This window comes from Polypterus senegalus, chromosome 3, assembly GCF_016835505.1.
Source record: "Polypterus senegalus isolate Bchr_013 chromosome 3, ASM1683550v1, whole genome shotgun sequence".
Taxonomy (NCBI): Eukaryota; Metazoa; Chordata; class Cladistia; order Polypteriformes; family Polypteridae; genus Polypterus; species Polypterus senegalus.
Genome location: NC_053156.1, coordinates 238,024,834 through 238,045,471, shown reverse-complemented (window position 1 = coordinate 238,045,471; position 20,638 = coordinate 238,024,834). Strand labels below are relative to the sequence as shown.

The 20,638-nt window shown below is 39.3% G+C and overlaps 1 protein-coding gene across 2 annotated transcripts in view; it reads left to right on the top strand.

The window, feature by feature from the left end:
* The first annotated feature begins 875 nt into the window (after positions 1-875).
* The window catches only part of snap25b (synaptosome associated protein 25b), a 120,233-nt gene continuing 100,470 nt past the window's right edge, over positions 876-20,638 (top strand). The window contains exon 1 of one of the 2 annotated variants that reach the window (XM_039748817.1): positions 876-1,078. The gene's annotated coding sequence lies outside the window, so the exon portion shown is untranslated. The remainder of the gene's footprint in view (positions 1,079-20,638) is intronic. The other variant, XM_039748816.1, reaches the window with a different exon arrangement.

The following is a 20,638-nucleotide window of genomic DNA, read 5'->3' as shown; positions in this document are numbered from 1 at the left end:
AAATGTATCTTTTCTGTGGCTAATCTTGATATTCATAAGCATATTTTACTAAACATCTGTCACTAACTACAAGGACATTCATATGTAATCATGTTAACAAAATATTGCATTAGTGGGTTTGTAAATTGATGCTTCAATTATTGTAATTTAAGTCTGGTAACTCCTTATGTAATGAAATGAAAGCGTGCGAGTTCATATTTCCAATAATTTGACTACTTTCATTTTTGGATAGAATTTACTTTTGAATTAGTTTCATGGAAAAACACAGTGTCAACACACACAACTTGGAAGAACAATTTGTTTCTTAAACATTGTCCCACTTTTAAGATTATTATCCTTGAATGATTTATAGGTTTATACAACAAAGAAATCTGGAAGCTACTCAGTTCTGTTTATCTGCACTCTTAACCAATTTTAGTAATTCATATTGGTGAGAAGACATTTATGTCAGAATGTTGGATAGCACTGGCTGATGTTGATTTTATAGCTGCGTTTATCTGGTTAATTCCAGCAGAATGGAAGACAGGCAGCCACGTAGTTTTTCCATATAAGGATCAGGTGGCGTGTTGGGATACCCCTTCAGACCACCCCTTTGACGAAAACAAATCACTGCTGCATTATTGCTAAATTTGCAAGCATTGTTTGTTTATAAGAAACAAGAACACGAACGTGTGCACAATTTCAAAAATTGTGTGCACGTCTTTGTCTTTTGATTTAAAATCTATCCATTTACGTTTCCTACAAAGATATATCATCCTTGTTGTTGTATTTACCGTATCAGTCCTTCGGAGGAAGGGCTGCAAAGGATTGCAGTCTAGAGCACAGCCCGATGATGACTCAAACTCTCTTTGCCGCTCCCCCTTGATAAATTCCTATTAAAAGGTGCTGACGTCAAAAGGGTGGCCATCTTTGATGAGGGCAGAGCTCTGTATTCCATTGAAGAAGAATTGAGGAGGTCAGAATCAGCTGCGCGCACCACCTTTGCAGCAAGCTGGTCCTGAGAAAAATCGCTTTGCTATTTAAACTCACAGAGCTTTTCGAAAGAGTGTTGATTGCCTTTCACCATACAGAGGCACAGGTAAGACAACTCTGTTTTGTGTATGCCTATGTATTTATGGAGATAGAATATTGCTGTGAATTCAGCACGCACAGAATGCGGAGCTAATCTTCACAGGGTACGAGTAAAGTCAGTCAGTAGTCAGCTGCTTTACAACATTTTGCGTCGTTTCTGCAGAACATTTAAAGATTCTTGTCTTGCTTTATAAAGTTATTTTTTACATTTTCGTTTAAAAACCAATGTACGTCTGGTAAAAATAAGCAGTATATACGTGTGGTTATGTCTGCCTGTGAGGAGACTGCATTTTTCTTGGTGGGCGTTTTTTCTCCGTTTCAGGACCTTGGAGAGCGTTTGCATTCTGGCGATTGCTTGGCAAGAGCTGACGGAAAGCATACAGTAGTACTTGAAGAGTACCAACATTAGAGCATGGCTGGGATTTGAATCGTATGCTTTGACACAGCGTCGGGGTACATGCGTTTGCTTTTTTGCGCAGGGTTTGCTAGCCTCCTAAGGGAATGATGCAGTTGCTGACAGAAGGCTATTAATCTTACCTTCCGCCGCCCCCACAGCGAGTGCACTGAGAAATGCCTGAAACGCTGCCCAGGATCATTTCCAGATCTCAGCGGTTGATCAATAAATATGCCCTTGTTGTTAATTATCCTAGGGAGCAGCAGGATAGAAAAGGGAAGATGCTGACTACGTGCCCGAATTTCCAAATAAATAAATAAATAACTCCCATGAGTGAGGGGGTTGGGGGAGGGGTGTGCGCTCAGTACTGCGACACAGTGCGACTGCTTGCATGGTGGAACGAGCGAGCGCGACTTTCCTTTGCAGGGAGCGCTTTTCTATGCACGAGCATGACCATCTTGACGCACTTGGGTCTGAAAGGGGCCCACGCAGGAGTACCCCTCACGCCCCCCTCCTCCTCCTCCCCGAACCCGCCCATTATACCACATTTTGAGCAACCCACGCAACAGTAACTACCATTGCTCTGTTTGCGGCACAAAGTGGGAATGATTTTGCTGCATAACCGAAAGAAAACGACCACCATTTACCGTCTCTCGGAGCTACCGTCACGTGACGTGCTGCGACATACAAAAGCAACCGTGATTGTGCACTTCTGTAAACGACGGCCCCTTTGATAACACGCACACACACGCCGTCTCTGTCCAATTAGCGATGCTTGGGACATCTTTTTGTCACTTAAATTGAGAGGCGCCAGCCCACGCTGTCGTATTTCGCATACTGCTGTTATTATCGGTATGGATGGGGCCAACTTTTAGCGCGTATGCATTCGTTTGAAGTAACGTACCCAAAAAATAAGAGGCTTCTTCTACCTCTGCCCCCCTCATCTCCCTCGCCCTCAACACTCCCCCTCCACACACTAGGTTTATTCCAATGACGCAAAGAATTGAAACCCAACGGTGTGTTTTGAACCAGGGTTCATTTCGAAATATTCTAATTTGCAAACTAACCTTAGAGTCCGATAAGCTCATTGACGTCTCTCGTTAAAGCCTGCAGCGACATTCGCCATCAATGAACCGTACGCTGTAACTTGAAAACATTCGTTTCAAACGCCTACTGATCAGTATACAGCATTCATCAATTTGTATTTCTCAGATTACCCACGACGGACCGTGAAAGGACGTGGCATGTCACTTGTCGAAATTAAATGATGTATATGATCCACCGAGTCATTTCGAACTAATTATAATGGGTAGGGGCATTTGTTTCGTGTGAATGATGAATAAAGATGACGTCCCGTCCTGGACTGGTGCCTGCCCGGTATATATTTCAGTTCTGCAGGAACATGTACAGAAAATGAGGTTTGCCAATTGAGTGGCAGGAAACACAATGGATAGTTCAGCGTTGTCAACTCCATATTGACGTCTGGTATTTGTTGGCATGGGAAAAAAAAACATGCCTTCAATTCTTTTTTTTAATATAAATACGGGGTATCTGTTGTTGAAAATAATACAGCCCATGTTGTGTGCAGGTAATGGGATCAAATATAACACTTAAAAAATTCATTTGATATTCCCAGATGTCTTAATTCTTTTGCTGTTCAGTAGCACCAAGTATGTTACATAGCTAGGTCCTCTTTTCTGTGTGAATCCTGAAAGTCACATAAAATAACTGCTTATTTTAGGTCTGGGGATTTTACAAAACACAAGTTCCTTTTTTCCAGAAAACAGCAGTAGGTTTAGTTTTAGGTTTATTTGTCATATATAGGTTAACACAGGGTCAACATACAATGAAATGTGTATGACGAGAAAAACAAGTCACTCAGCCTAGATCCAATATAGCTAAAAAATAATTAAAAAAAAGTAAAGATGTTTCCTTCCAATAAACACACCAATGATCATTGTGATTCTTATATATTTTGACAGCAATATTCTCACATTGGAAAGAAAGAGTGTTGCAAGGTAATCTCAAACAAAGTTTATTTGTTTTATGATTAATTAGTTGCCTCCCTTGCTAAGTGAAAATGTCTCTTTTCGAAATAAAGCTGATCAGTTCTTCGACATGTAAAGACATCTATAATCTCAAAGAACAGTTGCATCGTCATGAAAACAGCAAGCAGTCGAAGTTGCTCACTGCAGCAGTGATACAGAAGTGAGTTGTTGCTCCTAGCTGCGCAGTAAAACAACACGCTTCCTCCCACACAGGTGTAAATCTGAATTGTCTTTTTGATAGCTTTTGCCGAGGAGGCTGCTTGAACATTGTACTTTAAAGTTGCAGTTAACCATCTCATGAGTGTCAGCTATTGGATTTTGGGCCCACTCTAGATATAGGCATGGCCGTGTTTGTTTGCCAAGGTTTCTTTTAATGTATTTTGGTGGGGAATTAAAAAAGAGTTAATGGTGAATGTGTTGCAGACTGTAAATAAGTCTTTCCTCTGCATTCCCTTTCAGCCCCGAGAGTTTCATCCTTGTTTCTCTTTCTAGTCCTTTAGTGCTAGACACACTTCCACCGGGGTACAGTGGTGATTAATGCAGTTGCCTTGAACCAAAAAATACTGCAGTGTGTCTGTGAAGTTGCTGCCAGGACACATATTTCTGATTAAAAAAATACATTCTGATTGCATAGCAAGTTTTATAAATGACGTCTCTAGCAGCTTTGCTGTTTTTTAAAGTGCACCTACTGCAGCGTTGCCTGGTGGAAGTTAGCCAAGTGGTATTGCGGAGGACGTATGGAGTTACTTTCATCTACATTTTATGGACAGTTCACAGCTTACATTTTTAATGAATCCTGAAGCAAAGTGGAGCATGGGGCTTGCTAAGGCATTTGCTGAGCTCATCACAGATGCAAATTCTATTGATTCATGTTAAATGTTGACAACAATGCACCATCCATCATTGCCATCATTCTTTCTAATCCATGTTATGGCAAAACACAGGCTTACTTTTATGCTCAGGAGACAAACTGGATACAGTAGGATAGTACTGGACTGTCACCATCTTATAGCAATAAAAAACAAGTGATTACATTTATGTATATTTAAGTATGGGTGGCACAGTGACGCAGTGAGTAGCACTGCTACCTTTTGGACCCAGCAACCCTGGACTTGAATTCTTCACCCTGTCATTCTCTCTGTAACGTCTGCATATTCTTTCTGAGTTTTCCTAAATCTTTCCTGCCACATGCTCTTAGGCATACTGGTTAGGTTATTTTGAGTGGGGATGTGGGTGGGCCATTCGGTGGACTGAGGTCCGGTCCTTAGCTGTTTGCTGCCTTGCACTCAGAGCTGTCAGCATAGGCTATGGTCACCTGTGGGTCTGCATTGGATTCAGTTGCTTTGGAAATGTGATGTTAGGCTATTTATTAGTGAGGTGAAATGCTGATATTCTCAGGTTTGATTCAGTTTAATCTATGTAATACTATTATTTTGGAACAGTCTTCAAGTAATGTATATTTATTGAATGGAAATGTGCCATACTTTTTAATTGTCAAAACTATATATTTTCCTGTGCTTCATTAGTCTAACTTATTTAGTAGCCTTATTAAATGATTATAAATGACCATAAATTTAATTTCCATGTAACAAACAGGCATATTTGGTAGATTATCAGATTAAAGAAAGGTAAGCACAGACCGGAAAATCAATGTGCTTAAAGAAATTTTTTATCTTAGCACTCACTGCTGTCGTAGCGCTTGGTAAAATCCCACAGTTCCTGAAGTAGGCATTCCCAGTGCCATTCTGCAAGTCTTTCACACATTTTCTGCTATGTGATACTTACTTTGCGTTTTCAAGTGTTCACTCACTGCGGAATAATCCGCTCCAATTTCCTGTGTATACAGTAGTATTCCCTGAAAACCTCACCATTCAGCCTTTGAGCTGCCCTGCTTAGCCAGGCTTAACTTTTCAGTTGGATGAAATGAGGCAGCGGGTCAGAAACAAGTGTCATGTATGCAGAGTGTCAGATCATGCTATGGTACACATGAAGGAAGTGCAGTGAAACGTCAGCAGCAATCCTATTGTTTATGGACCGAGTCGCATTCTGTTTTGTAGCAGTTAGGGGGTGCTATTGATACAGTCATCTAATGTCCTTAATGGCCGCTTTGAGTTTGCACTTGTTTTCATTTGCTCATTAGACTGTGGCTTGTCCTCGGCACATTTATGTTATCTTGCAATGATTTTGTAAGCGTTTCTTTATTTCCTCCCAGCTGTTTAAGCTATGCTTGTATACGATTCTTTGCTAAATGTAACTGTTTGATGCTCATCAATCTTTCTTATATCTTTATGGTGTAATAAATTATAATGTGTTAAGTATGCTTGCTTCTTTGATATTTTCTTCCTCATTTGAAGCATACCAAATTGAAAACTGATACAATTAATCCAAAGACATAGAGGTAGAATTTTAATAAACCATAATTTTAAATGATCCTCTTTATGCTCTTATACTGTATATTACTTCAAGATTATATTGGCTAAGAAGTCACTGTTGCTCCATTTCCAGTTTATCCTTAGTAAATGAAAAACATTCAGGTTGTAAATGTTTGTGCAGTTCAATAGTTTAGATTGTTTTTGTTTCTTCTTTGTGGGTTGTTGACCTGATCTGTTCGTTTAGAGTCATTACCACAAATATAAAATGGAGAAATGTGATAGCATATCTGGAGAATTATTGAAGTTAAGGGTGCTGATTTTCTGTGTTAATTATACAGCATTCTGGCATATGCCTTTATAGATGTTTAGTCCTTGGGGCATTGAATGTGCAAATGCAGTTCAATGTATAGTTTTACTATATTTGAAAAAATGTTGTTTTATTTTTAACCAATCACAATGGTTTTTTTTTTTCTTAAATGCAGTAATACGGGCTCTAAAGTGTGAATGGTTTTGACATGATTAGATTGTCTTGAGCTACATTAGAGCTGATGGTGGCAAATATACTAGTTGCTATTGATAATATAACACATTATGTTCTTTTCAAAGAGAAAAAATATTTGAAGATATAAAAGAGTTATTGCAATGGTTTAGATAATCTAAACACACAACAACTTTAAGGTTGATCATTCCTGGAGGAGCACAGTGGTGCAGTGGCTAACACTACTATTTTTCAGATGTGGGTTCAGTTCCTGATCATGTGTCAGGTTTGCAGTTTGTTCCCATGGACATGTGGGTTTTCCTCAGGTTCCTAAGGTGTCATATTAGCGTCATTGGTGGGTGCAGTTTAGCTTAGTAGGATTGAATAAGGGCCAGTGCATTAGTATACTCTGTGAGACACTGCCGTCTCATCCCGGATTGGTTCCTGCTTTGTACCCAATGCCATCCTTTAATGGAAGAAGCTAGTTCAAATAAATTATAATATGCTCCAAACTTGATTTTTTTTTTACCATAGCATGGGATCTGCATCAACAAAATAATAATAATTTGTTTTATTTATGTAGCGCCTTTCATACAATCAAGCAGAGGAGAGAGGTTTGGAGCACGTGCTGATACAGCGTATTGCTGCACCCACCACATGACAAATCAACCCAGATTAGGACCCGAGTGCAGCCATGCAATGGGTGACACCTCAGCACCACACTAGTTCAGATGGAGTGGAACAGTGTGAGTGTTTTTTAAGGTGGCTGGAGTGCCAATTCCGCCACCAACCCTCATGTTTTTCCCTGCAGGTTGGAGGGCCTACATACAGGGATGGATGCAGATTAACGTCATACCCAGGACACTTTACAATTCAATAAACACACGAAAAAGACAACAGAAATTACATACAAGAAAATGAATGATACTCATTGAAGAGATGTGTTTTTAACAGGAGTTTGAAATGAATAATAGATTTTTCCTCACAAAGGCTGAGAGGAAGAGCATTCCAAAATTTAGGGGTCATCACACTGAAAGCTCTCCCACCCATAGTTACTAACCTGTATTTGGGTACAATGAGTAAGTTAGCATCCGCTGATCGTAATGCATGGGCAGGAGTGTAAGGAAGCAGCAGCTTAGACAGATAATGAGGGGCAAAACCGTGAAGGGCTTTAAAGGTGAGAAGAATAATTTTATATTTGATTCTGCAAATCATAAAGGACGGGGTGATGTGAGCAGATTTTTTAGTGTGTGTAAGCAGATGAGCAGCAGAATAAAATGCATCTACAAGTGTAGTATGTCCCACACTTCGTATACTTCCCATTGAATTAACTTCAGAATGCATCTTGCTATTTAGTGGTAAGAATTTTGTTGATGAGGTTTGCTGCAGTCTTTACCTGCACTCTGTCCTCTGAAAGACATTTATTTTCCACAGTCTGTAAGAGTAACATTATTAGCTGATAGAAAGCGAGAGCTGCTTTGGCAAAATGAACAAAGGGAATTATACATGTTATATCAGATCAATGTCATTATCAAGCAGGTTGCCATACATTACAGTGTGATATAATATAAAGGATCGGCAGAAAAGATGATACCTATTGTGTACTGTTCTGATTGAAGCTTTCTTATTCATCTTTGGGATGACTGCATTGTATTAGTGTCATGAGGGTGGCTTCGTTAGATAAATTTCTAGCACATCGCCTGGCCGTAATTCAGCATTTCATGCAAACACCTGTTGCTGGCCTTGGCAGGTGCTCATGAAACACGGGGTGCAAATTAACTGCTCAAATGACACGTGTGACAAGTAATATTGCTGTGTTTGAAATTCTGCTGTTAGCAATGAATTCATCTGCAAAAGATGTAAAATCACCAATCTTCAATTTGTTAAGGGTGAGATCAAAATGTAGTTTATTTAAGATGACAATTTATGTTATACTGGAAGAGTCTATTTTCTGTCAAGTGATTCTATAGCTGAATTAATGCTTTGACATTTTAAGGACCTGCTTATTATATTTGCACACTAACAGAATACCCGCGCTTCGCAGCGGAGAAGTAGTGTGTTAAAGAAGTTATGAAAAAGAAAAGGAAAAATTTTAAAAATAACGTAACATGATTGTTAATGTAATTGTTTTGTCATTGATATGAGTGTTGTTCTCATATCTATCTATCTATATATATATATATAGCAAAATACCTGCGCTTGGCAGCGGAGAAGTAAAAAGAAAAGGAAACATTTTAATAATAACGTAACATGATTGACAAAGTAATTGTTTTGTCATTGTCATGAGTGTTGCTGGCATATATATATATATATATATATATATATATATATATATATATATATATATACATATATATATATATACATATATATATATATATATATATATATATATACACTGTACATACATGTGTACATATATACACACACACATATACTATAGGGTGCGAAACAGGCAAATACATTGACTTTATGAATATATAAAGTCGGCGTCTGAATATATAAAGTCAAAACTTGAATGTATAAAGTCATCGCTGGAATATATAAAGTGAAAACTTGCATATATAAAGTCATTCCCGAATATATAAAGTCAAAGCTTGAATATATAAAGTCAGCATCGGTATATATATATAGTCAAACTTGTTTCTGAATATATAAAGTCAAAAGTTGAATATATAAAGTCATCGCTGGAATATATAAAGTCAGCTCTGGAATATATAAAGTCAAAACCTGAATATTGTGGCAGTAGGGGGCGCTAGTGCTCCCTTGAACCCTCAGGTACAACTCCAGACACCGGGTAAAAGTCCAAGACTCTTTTTTATCTTGCACAATGCACCAAGCACCTTCCACACTACTCATAAACTCGCTAATTCCCACACAGTACACTAATCACTCCTCCACGCCCAGCACAGCTCAGTGTCTGGACTGAGGCACCGTCCTTTTATAGCCCCTGACTTGGAGGTGTTCCTGTCCCAACAGTCCACAGTTCCTTATTCCTTTCTGGGACAGGGCAAACAGTCCTTTTCTTCAACCCGGGAGCACGTCATTCCTTCCTGTCACATGACCGTGACATACTCCCGGGTTATAGGGCTCACAAGAGCCCATGAGCCCCCCTACAGCGACTCCCGGTGGTCCCCAAGGTATCCAGCAGGGCTGTGTAAAAACACTACATAGTCCATAAGGCCCTGCTGGAACTCGGGGTACTATCCTGCTGTCGGGAGAGCTCCTCCTGGTGGCCTGAGGGTGAGGGCCGGAGCACAAAGCCGGCAATCCTCCACAATATATAAAGTCAGCGTCGGAATTTATAAAGTCATTCCTGATTATATAAAGTCAACATCGGAGTATATAAACTCACTCCTGAATATATAAAGTGAAAGTCAAAATCTATTGATTGAAACGACTCTGAACTGAACTAAGGTAACAAAAATAAATAAAAAAAAAACACTGTTCGGTTAATGTTTTGAAAATGATGCATGTGCCCTGCCCAGGATTGGTTCCTGCCTTGCACCCAGTGTTGTCTGGGATTGGCTCCAGCAGATCCCCGTGACCCAGTGGTCGGATTCAACGGGTTGGGAAATGGATGGATATTCCAGCGCTGACTTTTGTATATTGAAGTTTTGACTTTATATATTCCGACGCTGACTTTATATATTCAAGTTTTGACTTTATATATTCAGAAACAAGTTTTGACTTTATATATACCGACGCTGACTTTATATAATCAAGTTTTGACTTTATATATTCGGGAATGACTTTATATATACAAGTTTTGACTTTATATAGTTAAATTTAGTCATCATTGCATAAATTTTTCTTCACCATAGAAATTTAAAGACTAAATTCAACTTCCATTCCTAACAAAGATATTTCTGGCGACTAAATAGAACCTACTTATATCCAAATTCGAGCTACTGAGCTGTCGCCTGCCTGCCTGAATAAGTCACCCTCGCTTCGCTCTTACTTTACTATAAAAATTATAAAATGGAAGGAGGATTACACTGAGTATGGCTTTACCAAGACAATTATTGATGGCAAATCGATTATTCATAAAGATTCAATTGGTGATCTGTTTTTCTGTGTTAACCTCATATTTTTTCATACTTCTTCTCAAACCAAGGGGGTGCGAGGGTAAAATGAATCGGGAAGCCTGATCAATGTAATCGGTGTACCAGGAAATCATGCATTGACAGAAGTTCCCCTTTGCTTGTAATGCAAACTGTGATTAAATGCATTATTTTTTAACGCGTTATGGAGCACATGCATCGAAGCTTCTCAGCTGTGCTTGTGCTAAGAAAATGAAACATTTTAAAAATAACGTAACACGATTGTCAATGTAACCTTTTGTAAGTAGTGCCTGGAGGATTCAGTGTGGAGAAACTGTAGAGACAGCGTGTGTATTTACTTGTGGATTTTTCTGTGAGTATTTGGTAGCAGCGTCACAAAGTCACTTCTGTAACACTGCGTTAGCTGCGGAGCGCAGCTCAGAGCGAAATGAGGTGAATGGGAGGGGAGATGATGACATGACTCCCCCACCCGCCTTAACTGTCAATCCCCACAAACACAGTCTCGGAATTTGCATAAGCACAGCCCTTCACCTGCAATTTTAACTTAGTTACAAAGTGATCAAAACTCTCGTTTATATCCTGCGTCCTCTTATTAAACTTGTATCCCGCATTACCCGTGGGCATGACAAACGCCAGCGGCAGCCTGTCTATGAACTTAATTTAAACTTTAGGTTTACATCGTGCTTTGTTTCCGAAGTAGCAGCACTCAGGAATATGGTTGTATATGTCACTCACTCGCTTCTTATTGTTTCGCTGCCTTCTCAATTATATAATGCATGTTTTCTTCAGCGCTTTTTGGAGCTCTTCATGGTCTTCTACGTATGTTGACAGTCAGTTCACGTGATTACATGGGAGGCGTGATGATGTCACACGAAACTCCGCCCCCCACGGCTTTCGAGTTCAACTCCATTACAGTAAATGGAGAAAAATAGCTTCCAGTTATGACCATTACGCGTAGAATTTCGAAATGAAACCTGCCCAACTTTTGTAAGGAAGCTGTAAGGAATGAGCCTGCCAAATTTCAGCCTTCCACCTACACGGGAAGTTGGAGAATTAGTGGTGAGTCAGTGAGTGAGTGAGTCAGTCAGTCAGTGAGGGCTTTGCCTTTTATTAGTGTAGATTAAGCCAGATATATTTGTGCATTCCATATCATATGGTGCTCATGACATACGGATGCAGGGGTAGTAACAGTGATGCATTGCTTAGTGCTTTTTTTCACGGCCCCAGTATTTCTTCATGCTGCTCATGGTGACTATAAATTGGATCAGTATGGGTAGGTGTGTGAGCGAAGTGGATTACACCTCATCACGGTCTGGTTCCTGCTGTCCACCCAGTATTACCAGAATAGGCTCTGGCCTCGCATGACCTTTGGTGTGTTCAGAAAAATGGGTGAGAGGAGGGAAAATGTCATAATCACTTGCGTGTTTATTAAAATGGTATAATTTCATAACTTTTGTCTGACTCAGACATTTATCATTCTAGATGACATGCTTAAATAGAAGTTATCTGGCTTTTATAAGTTAAGTGGGTCCCTACAGTGAATGATAAGCTTTCAGGTAAACCTAGCTAAAGCTCACATGGAAAGCCACAAAATAGCTTAACTCCATCTGGACATGGACTCTATGAGGTGTCAAAAGTGTGCTAAAGCAATGTGATTAAGATGCTGTTGTATTATAAAACATAACTGAACTGAAAGTTGGTATCTAAATATAACTGGGTTGTGATTTAGTGTCTAAAAAGCAATTGCCCAGTTCCACTACCCTACACTACACTAAATCAGCACATTACAAGTGTGTATGGACATGAACGGTATCACTCACTGGGTATCCACTTTATTCCCCACAGTGGACAGGATAGGTTCTGGCTCATGGCAAGTCTACAGCTGGAAAAACAGGCCAAGGAAAATGGATCGATGGTTCTCAGAAATTGATGTAAATAATCTCTGCATTGTGATGTTATCCTGTTTGAAGTAATAAATAGTAGTTGAACAGACAATGGCTGTCAAGAGGTGCACCTGGTTAGCAACAATATGATAATATGTGAACAACAATATTATATGTAAACAGGCATAATCCCTTTTGGTATCACTTTTGCCTTCAAGAAAAAGCCATTAGGAATGATGTTGGCTGTATATGGTTTAATAGTTCATCCATTGTTTGTAAACCTTAAGCACTTCTGCATCTAAAAACCCAAGCAGGATGGCATCTGGAAGCCTTTTTACGTTGAAAGATACACAAATTGTTCTGCCTGTTCATTCCCTGAAAAAAATTAATTTAAATAATTCCACATTTATTGAGAAGCATGAGTTGTACTGCAGATTTAAAAAAAAACAACTTTTTTTTCTAGCAGTTAAGATGTGGGGTATTTGCTGAATTGCAGGCTTGGATGACACTGAGGCAGGCCATGAGCCTGTCCTTTATTCATATGTATGCAATATTGATCTTCAAATCCAGGGTAATCAGTGTAGAAATGGAGCAACCAGAAACCAAGTTGCAATGTGCATAATGAAAGTTGTGACATCAGAAGGACAAGAACTGAAGGTGAAGGTTCCAGTTAGGAGCTTGTGGGATTGAATTGCAAAGTAAAGTTAGAGATGTCACATAGATGGGGGGAACAGGAACCCAATAAGGATAAGAAAGAATGAGAGCACCACAAAAGGTTTAATTACGAGGGACTTTCAAAAAGTTTCCACACTTTTTTTAACTCTGTTTTTTGAGAATTTAAAAAGCAAATTACATCACTTTTCTACATAGTCATCTTCCTTTGCGATGCAATTTTCCCAGAGCTGTACCAAGTTTTTAGTGCCATTAGCAAAAAAACTATTTTTGGTTGAGCTCAAAGCCACTGATGCACAGCTGCTTCCAGATCAGGATTCTCTCTTCATTCCTGGTCATGGCTGTAGCTGGACATCCGGAGTGCTCGGCATCTGTCACACTAGTACCGGCATTTCCGAACATTTTAATCCACTCATAGACGACTCTATGAGTGAGAACTTTATCCCCATACTGAGCACACATACGGAGATAAATTTGTGGTCCTGGAACACTGTCTGTCCACAAAAAGCATATGACAGAACGCTGTTCCTCTTTGGTGTAATTTATAAGTTTTGCATCCATCTTCACCACAGGGTGTCAACTCTAATACTAAACTGCAAGGACAGCCGGCTTGCCAGCCAGAACTAGTCGCATGACACTCTCAGACACGACCAATTATTACTCCTCCCGCCTTCACCATTTCCAACGAAAATATACAAGTGCGGAGACTTTTTGAACGACCCTTGTTCTTTGACTGCAGAGATTTGGCATATAGTCGACAAGACTAAAATATAATGCCAGAGAAATAATAAAAGTAAGTTACTTTTAATTATTTTAAGTTCTGTTCTGTATTGTATCACAGAAAACACTTAAACATACAAACACACTCTTCCATTTGCAGCTGTTTGGCCAAAACTCATAATTGTAATGCTGCCTTATTTTCAAAGTCAGCAGCAAATAAAGATGAAGCATATGTTCTCCTTTTGGAATATCCTGGATGAGGCTAGCATTCTGTGGACCTTACGGTATTGCCGGAAGAGTGTTGCATCTGTGTTTTAGTGCCGACAGCTCAGCCTATTAATTATAATCCTGCAGCTGCTCACTCCAGGAGATACACCGTGAAGGCGTGTCCAGACATTGGAGCAGCTTCCCCACAGCCTACTGCTATTCGTTGTCCCAAAATTGACTCAGTCCCTAGAAGCTCATTTGTGGAAAGTTCAAAAGCCCCAAAGCATATCCGCCTCTGATGTAATAGCAAATTTTTGTCTTCGCCTTCTCAGTCATCTACGGGGTCACACTTTCTATTGTATAAAATATTCCAGATCGTGCTCCATGAGGACATTTCATCAGTGCGTTTGAGCATCTGATCTTCCAGATTGAACACTGAGGTGTCCTTTGTTTGATTTTGTTGCTTATTATACTAATTTTGCATAGCTTATCAGGTCTTTGACCAGTGCTACTAGTAGTCATTTCAGTTCTTCCTAGTCACCCTTTGTCTTGGATCATATCAGTGCCATATACTGTACACAGCTCACATTTGTCAAACAGTTGAGCCTTACTCACTAGATATAATACAATACTTGATCAGGTGACAGAAGCTCCATAACATCTGTGGACCAGATAAAAAAAATCAAACAGATCTAGAACAGTTTCAGTTTGTTACCTTGAGCTCAGCTAAAGTTTTGTCTGTCATAACTGTAATTCATTTATCTGCACTGGCCCCTATCTTTTATTCAGTCTTTAGTGGACCACCGCCACTTCTTCATTAAGTTCTTTCTTCACCTTTGTCATTATAGCAGTAGTCTGCATACATTTTGGTCTTTGGCTTTCAAATACTGTTTTATGGATTGGCACCAATTATGGATGCCTTCCACTACACCTCCTATTTTTTATTGTCAAATTTTATTGTCCCCATTTGCTAGCACAGGCTTTGGATTCAGTTTAGACCTTGGCATCCCTGTGGCTGTTGGTTTTCTTACCAGCTAATTTCTTTTTTTAATTTGGCTTCTGTTCCAAAGGAATGAAACTTTCTGAAATTCACTGAAGGATGTTGACTGTGCAGATGAGTAAGCTGTTTGGGTATCCATCTTGTGCAAACTTTATGGTACCCCAAATTTATCATGCACTATGGCAAATGGAAATCTGTAGCTGATATCCAAATGTGCAGCAAATGCAGACAACATAATCCTTTCGATTTCTCTAGTGAAAGCATTCAACATGTCAGTGTGGGCTTGTTTGCATGATGTTGATGGTTGACCAGATTGAGCTTCATCGGTGACATTTTAAACCTTTCTACCCATTCATAAACTGTTCATTGTGTTATGCTGTTTTCAATTCTGTACTGAGCCAACATCCTTTGGTGAATTTCAGCAGGTTTCACTCCCTCTGCCCAAAGAGATCTCAGTATGGTGTGTTGTTCAATAATGCAATCCCACAGTGGAGGGTCCATGTTTATTTAACAATGGCTTCAACTAAACTGTGCTGTGTGTGTTTGAACTACCCGTAAGCCACCGTGAATATGTTGTATCGTGTCAGCTTCTGTCCATTGTGGTTACCACATAATCTTTAAATTTCCTTTACTTTTTGATTTACTCTTGTGTAAATTATCAATACACAAATTCCAAGTATATAGGGGGATAAGGCATGCAGAGACAGTCCATCATATCATCCCCAATTTTGGCATGCTAGTGTATTCTTGAAAATTATTTAATATTCCTATATTTTACACATGACTAAATTATAATTGATGCAACCCTCACTGTACCATATAGCCTCCTGTGTAGATAACAGAGTGGTCTGCCTTCTGCTTCCTAAAGTCTATGACCAGCTTCTTCACACTTTTAACATTAAGGGAAAGATTGTCATCTTGGCACCACAGTATAATGTTGTTAGCTACAATGTTACAACCTCTTATTCTTTTTAATACCCCAGCCAGGTAAAGACCTAGGGCCTCATGTATAAACGGCTCGTATGCACTGAAATGTTGCGTAAGAACGTTTCCACGTTCAAATCGCGATGTATAAAACCTAAACTTGGTGTAAAGCCACGCACATTTCCACTGTACCTCATACCCTGTTGTACGCAAGTTCTCCGCTCGGTTTTGCAGACTGGCGGCACCCAGCGTCAAAGCAGTGCTACTGTTCCTGTGTGGTTTATTTTTCTTTTTCAGATCCACTGCACTGAAATTAACCGCATATTGTTTATTTGTTTAATGCATCTGATTGTAATTAACCAGTAACAATAAAATGGCCCACGGAATGGTTATATTATTCTAAATACCATAGCTGCTTTAGCATTGTTACTGTCACTGCACTTTCTTTTTCTTCTTTCAGCTGCTCCCGTTAGGGGTTGCCACAGCGGATCATCTTTTTCCATATTACTCTCACTGCACCACTCAGAGAAGCTGATTGGAAAGAGAATTATCGGTATACAGCATCAAGCACATGCTGCCTAAGCCATGCTTCCTATTTGAACTGCTTCTCATATGACAAACGTTTCAAACCTTTTTCTGTACGGACCTCGCGGTTCAGAAACAGTTTCATCCCATGAACTCTAAATGCACTCAATCAGTCCATCAACTGCTCCTTGTAGAACTGTTAGTACTTATTAGTACAGTTACCTCACTGTAAACTTGTGATACAGTTATAATATTGCACAACCTGAGCCACTTTGTAAAGAGTGTATTTACATATGATGACGATATCATTTTTAAGATGAAATGCAGCAAAATATGTTTATTATATTATACAGATAAAACTTTAACTTCATTTAAATAATCTATATTATTAATAATTAAAGGACACGGTGTTGCTACGCTAGCAAGGATCTGGCGCTCCGCTCACGATTGTTCCTGCCTCGCACCATATGCTTCACTGGGACAGGCGTGAAGGACAGAATAATTAAACATGTACTACGATATTTCAGTGTTCCTTAAAAGTTTTGAAGAATCGGCATTATAAGCGTACAGAAGGCTTAACGTCCATTACAGAGCTGATTGTGTGGTGATCGATTACTTGGAGAAAGAAAAGGAAGGACAGGAATTGGAGGTTAGTACGTTTGAAAGAGACAGTACTGCAGGGGCAGCCTTAGGCATGTGCAAACTGTGCACCTGCACAGGGCCGCCAAATCCCAGGGGCCACAACACCAATATATATTGAATATAAAACAGAAAAAGAAAATAACAACACAGCTAAAAACGCAGCGGCAAATTTTGGCAAAAGTTAAATGCTTGTGTCATGAGCACGAGGAGGCTATGCAGTGTCCGCAACGGATGTGGCCATCCGCCGTGCATAAGATACCATATTGACATTGGCGGGCGAAGGAGCCACTGATTCTTCATCTGCCCAAGGCCGCCACGAGCCTAGAGCCACCCCTGAGTACTGCTGCAATAAATTATTTAATCGAAGGTCGCGCACAATCACTGGGCCACCGTGTTTCCATGTTTAATAATATGCTTTAACTCCCATCATCATGAAAATAATATCACGTATACATCTCAGTATTTTAGTTATTCAGAGAGCTGTAATATCACGAATGTAATGGATTCTGTGTCTTGTCAGAGGTAGAAAAAGCCAATTTAAGAAGCACATAGTGATTCACACACATAGAGCACATAGAAGAACACATACAAAACAAAGCATTTAACGTGCTACTTTACTTACGATGTGATTTGAGAAACTAGTTAATTAAACGATTTTAAGATGAAGTTTATGATGTTCTACTTTAATGACAAAATAAACTACGTGATTAAAGTTAAAATTTCGAGATTGAAGTTGACATTTCGTGCTTTTTCCCCACTGTGTGCTTTTTTTTTTCTCTGTACCCTAATAAGCTTTCATGTGACACTCAGACAGTGGGCTACGACTTGCCTTTTCACAGCGACTTTGATATCTGACAACTTCTTTTTTATTTTGGCACTGTGCGACTTTGTGAACTTGAGCTTTCGAGTTTCTCCGACATGCTATGTCAGTCGATCAGCTTCCTTTTGTTGTTTATACCACTGTTTAAATTAACAAATAGTATGTTTTTCCTTTGCCTCCACTTGGTATTCGCTGAAATTCTTCCATTTTCTCTCTTACTTTTTCCATTGTCTTTTCACATAACGCTGAGCTTAAGGGCTATTTATATTGATTTGCATATTCAAAGAGGCGTAATTCTGGGAGGAGTTGTGGCAGGACAGCAGGCTCGTGCACGAGCGTTACTTTTCACGCTGACCGGGATTTATGTAGTGGAAGAACGCAGAAGTTGGCGAATGCACAGATTCCTGCATCTGGATTTTTCTGTGCATAAGCAAATTTCGGCTTTTGTGCTTACGTCATGTTATAGCATGAGTTCTACGCACGGCGTTATGCATGAGGCCCCTGTTGTCTTAGAGAAACAAGCGCTTATAAAGTCTTTCGTTACTGTGAGATATGAGACTCGTTTGCTCAGGCAGTTGATCCCTCCTTTTTCTGACTTATGCTCGTAAAGAAGTGCTTTATTCTTTGTAAACAAATGCATTCCTAGAAAGCAAAAATTGAGCTTCCGGCTGCATGTGTGTTAATATATACAATTAATCTACTTAGCTTGGGAAACACTTGACACAGCACAAGTCCATTGAAGAACTCACTTACGCATACCACTTTAGAGTCACCATTTAACCCAACCTGCATGTCTTTGGAGATGTGTGAGGAAAAACACATACAGACACAGGAAGAACATCGAAGCTCTACACAGTCAACAATCGAGCACAGGTTATCTGTTGTAAGAGTTATTTTTAGGTCTGCACACATTGCCAGTTAAGCCCTGAATAAGACAATTCCCTAAAAATGGTGTGGTTTGTTTCCTAAGATAAAACCCTATTTGTCCACAGATGTTATGAGGCTGTTTAGCCCATATGAAACATAGTAAGAATAACATTAAGGAATTTTTATGTAAGCTGCGTCAAGTTTGTGGCGTTCAGAGAAGGACTGAATCAAATAGATATTTTTTCATTTCCATTGTCGACACCTTACACATTGCAGTCCCTCAAGCTATTTAGGTCCTTCAAACTTTGCACAAGCTATTAAAGTCAAGCTTGTCATACTAGGCTGTCAATTCCATTATGAAATGGTAGAAGCTTTGCTCTCCTCTAAGCGACATGGGCATTCTGAGGAGCATTATGGTAAAAATGAATTAAACTGAGTTGGCTTGAAGAGTTCCCTCCAGGTCTGGCTCCTAGTTTCTACCTTGTGCTGGTTTTCAGTATGGCCTCGTGCCATGCTGAGTCATTTTCCTTGTTAAATGCATATGCTTCTGTTAATTTTGCTCTTTTTTATGTTTGTTTTTCCAAATGTGTGCTGGCAGTGCCTAAGTAATTACATTTAAATTAATTTTAGATTGTTGTTTTCTGAATTTCTTAGAAGTTTGTCTAATCTGTAACTGTAATGGACAATAAAGTCACCCAGCATTAACTTTGTTAACTTCACACCATTCCACAACGATCTAAAACAAAAGGGCTGCTTAATTAACAAAAAATGACATAAACCTGTAGAAATACAGTAATAATTCACCCCAGAGTTCCAATTAGCACTTCTTGCCAAAAATTCTAGCTGGTAGTAATTAACTACGAAGCCCCAAGTACCATTTCTTGTCACTACTGGTCTACTTGCTGGAGGGTTATCTATCACCGCTCAATACTGGGCCAACTGCCCTCTATCTGGCACCCTAGGGAAATGTTAGTTATGCCCTCCTTCTTCATTCTTTGTAATTGAAAGGGCATTGACCCCTCCAGCCCACTGTAAGTGATAGTTCAACACTGGTAACATAGTCAGCTAATCTCTTTCTTGTAATGTACTCTTCACTGAGGCATCTTTGAGCCATCCAGGGAACTGCCTGCAACTCTGGTCCTGATATTGGCCTTGCTTTGCAAAGGTGGTAATGCCAACTACCTTTGTTCACAAAATGTGATCTAAAAATATACTTAGCCATTTTAATAATATGCACTAAAAAGGAGTGACTGCATCCTGAATTTATTAAAAAAGGGTGTTGAAATCACATAAAAACTACCGTGTTTTATCAACTTCCTAACAAACAGCTTTATACTTATCTTGTATTATCCTCAGACTGAAACTACAATTGTATTGTTCTTCACCATATATAGAGGACATATTACCAGCTTACTTTTAAAAAAATCTGCAACTTAAACACCAAGCCGCCGTTCTTTTCTTTAGACTCGCTCACATTACGCCTGTTTTTGTGACTTTTGTTGTCCTCCTGATATGTTTTCACTGTTGCTGTGCAGGTGCTTTCTTGCTTCTGTGTATTGTTCAACTCAGTTAATGCTGTTTGTTGTACTTGGGGCTTCAAAGGAAAAAATATTTATAATATGTTCAGGCAATGTCTCCAAAAACTTTATTATAATTTTAATTATTGTATATTTTTTGATTCATTTCTTTATTAGATTTGAAATGTGTCATAAATATTTCCTGCAAGTTTAAAACACATAAAACATAACTTTCCTGCTCATATGTTGATTAATGAATGCCTTATATTATTACTAGCCATCCCCCGCGGCTTTGTGAAACAGGACAGTGAGGAGGGCCCCACCCAGCTCTCTACTTCTGACGTCACTCTTCCCCCTCCCCTCGGCCCACAGCCTCTGTCTTGGATTACCGTGACTATATCGCTCCTGCAAGTGAACTACGATTCTTAGCGCAA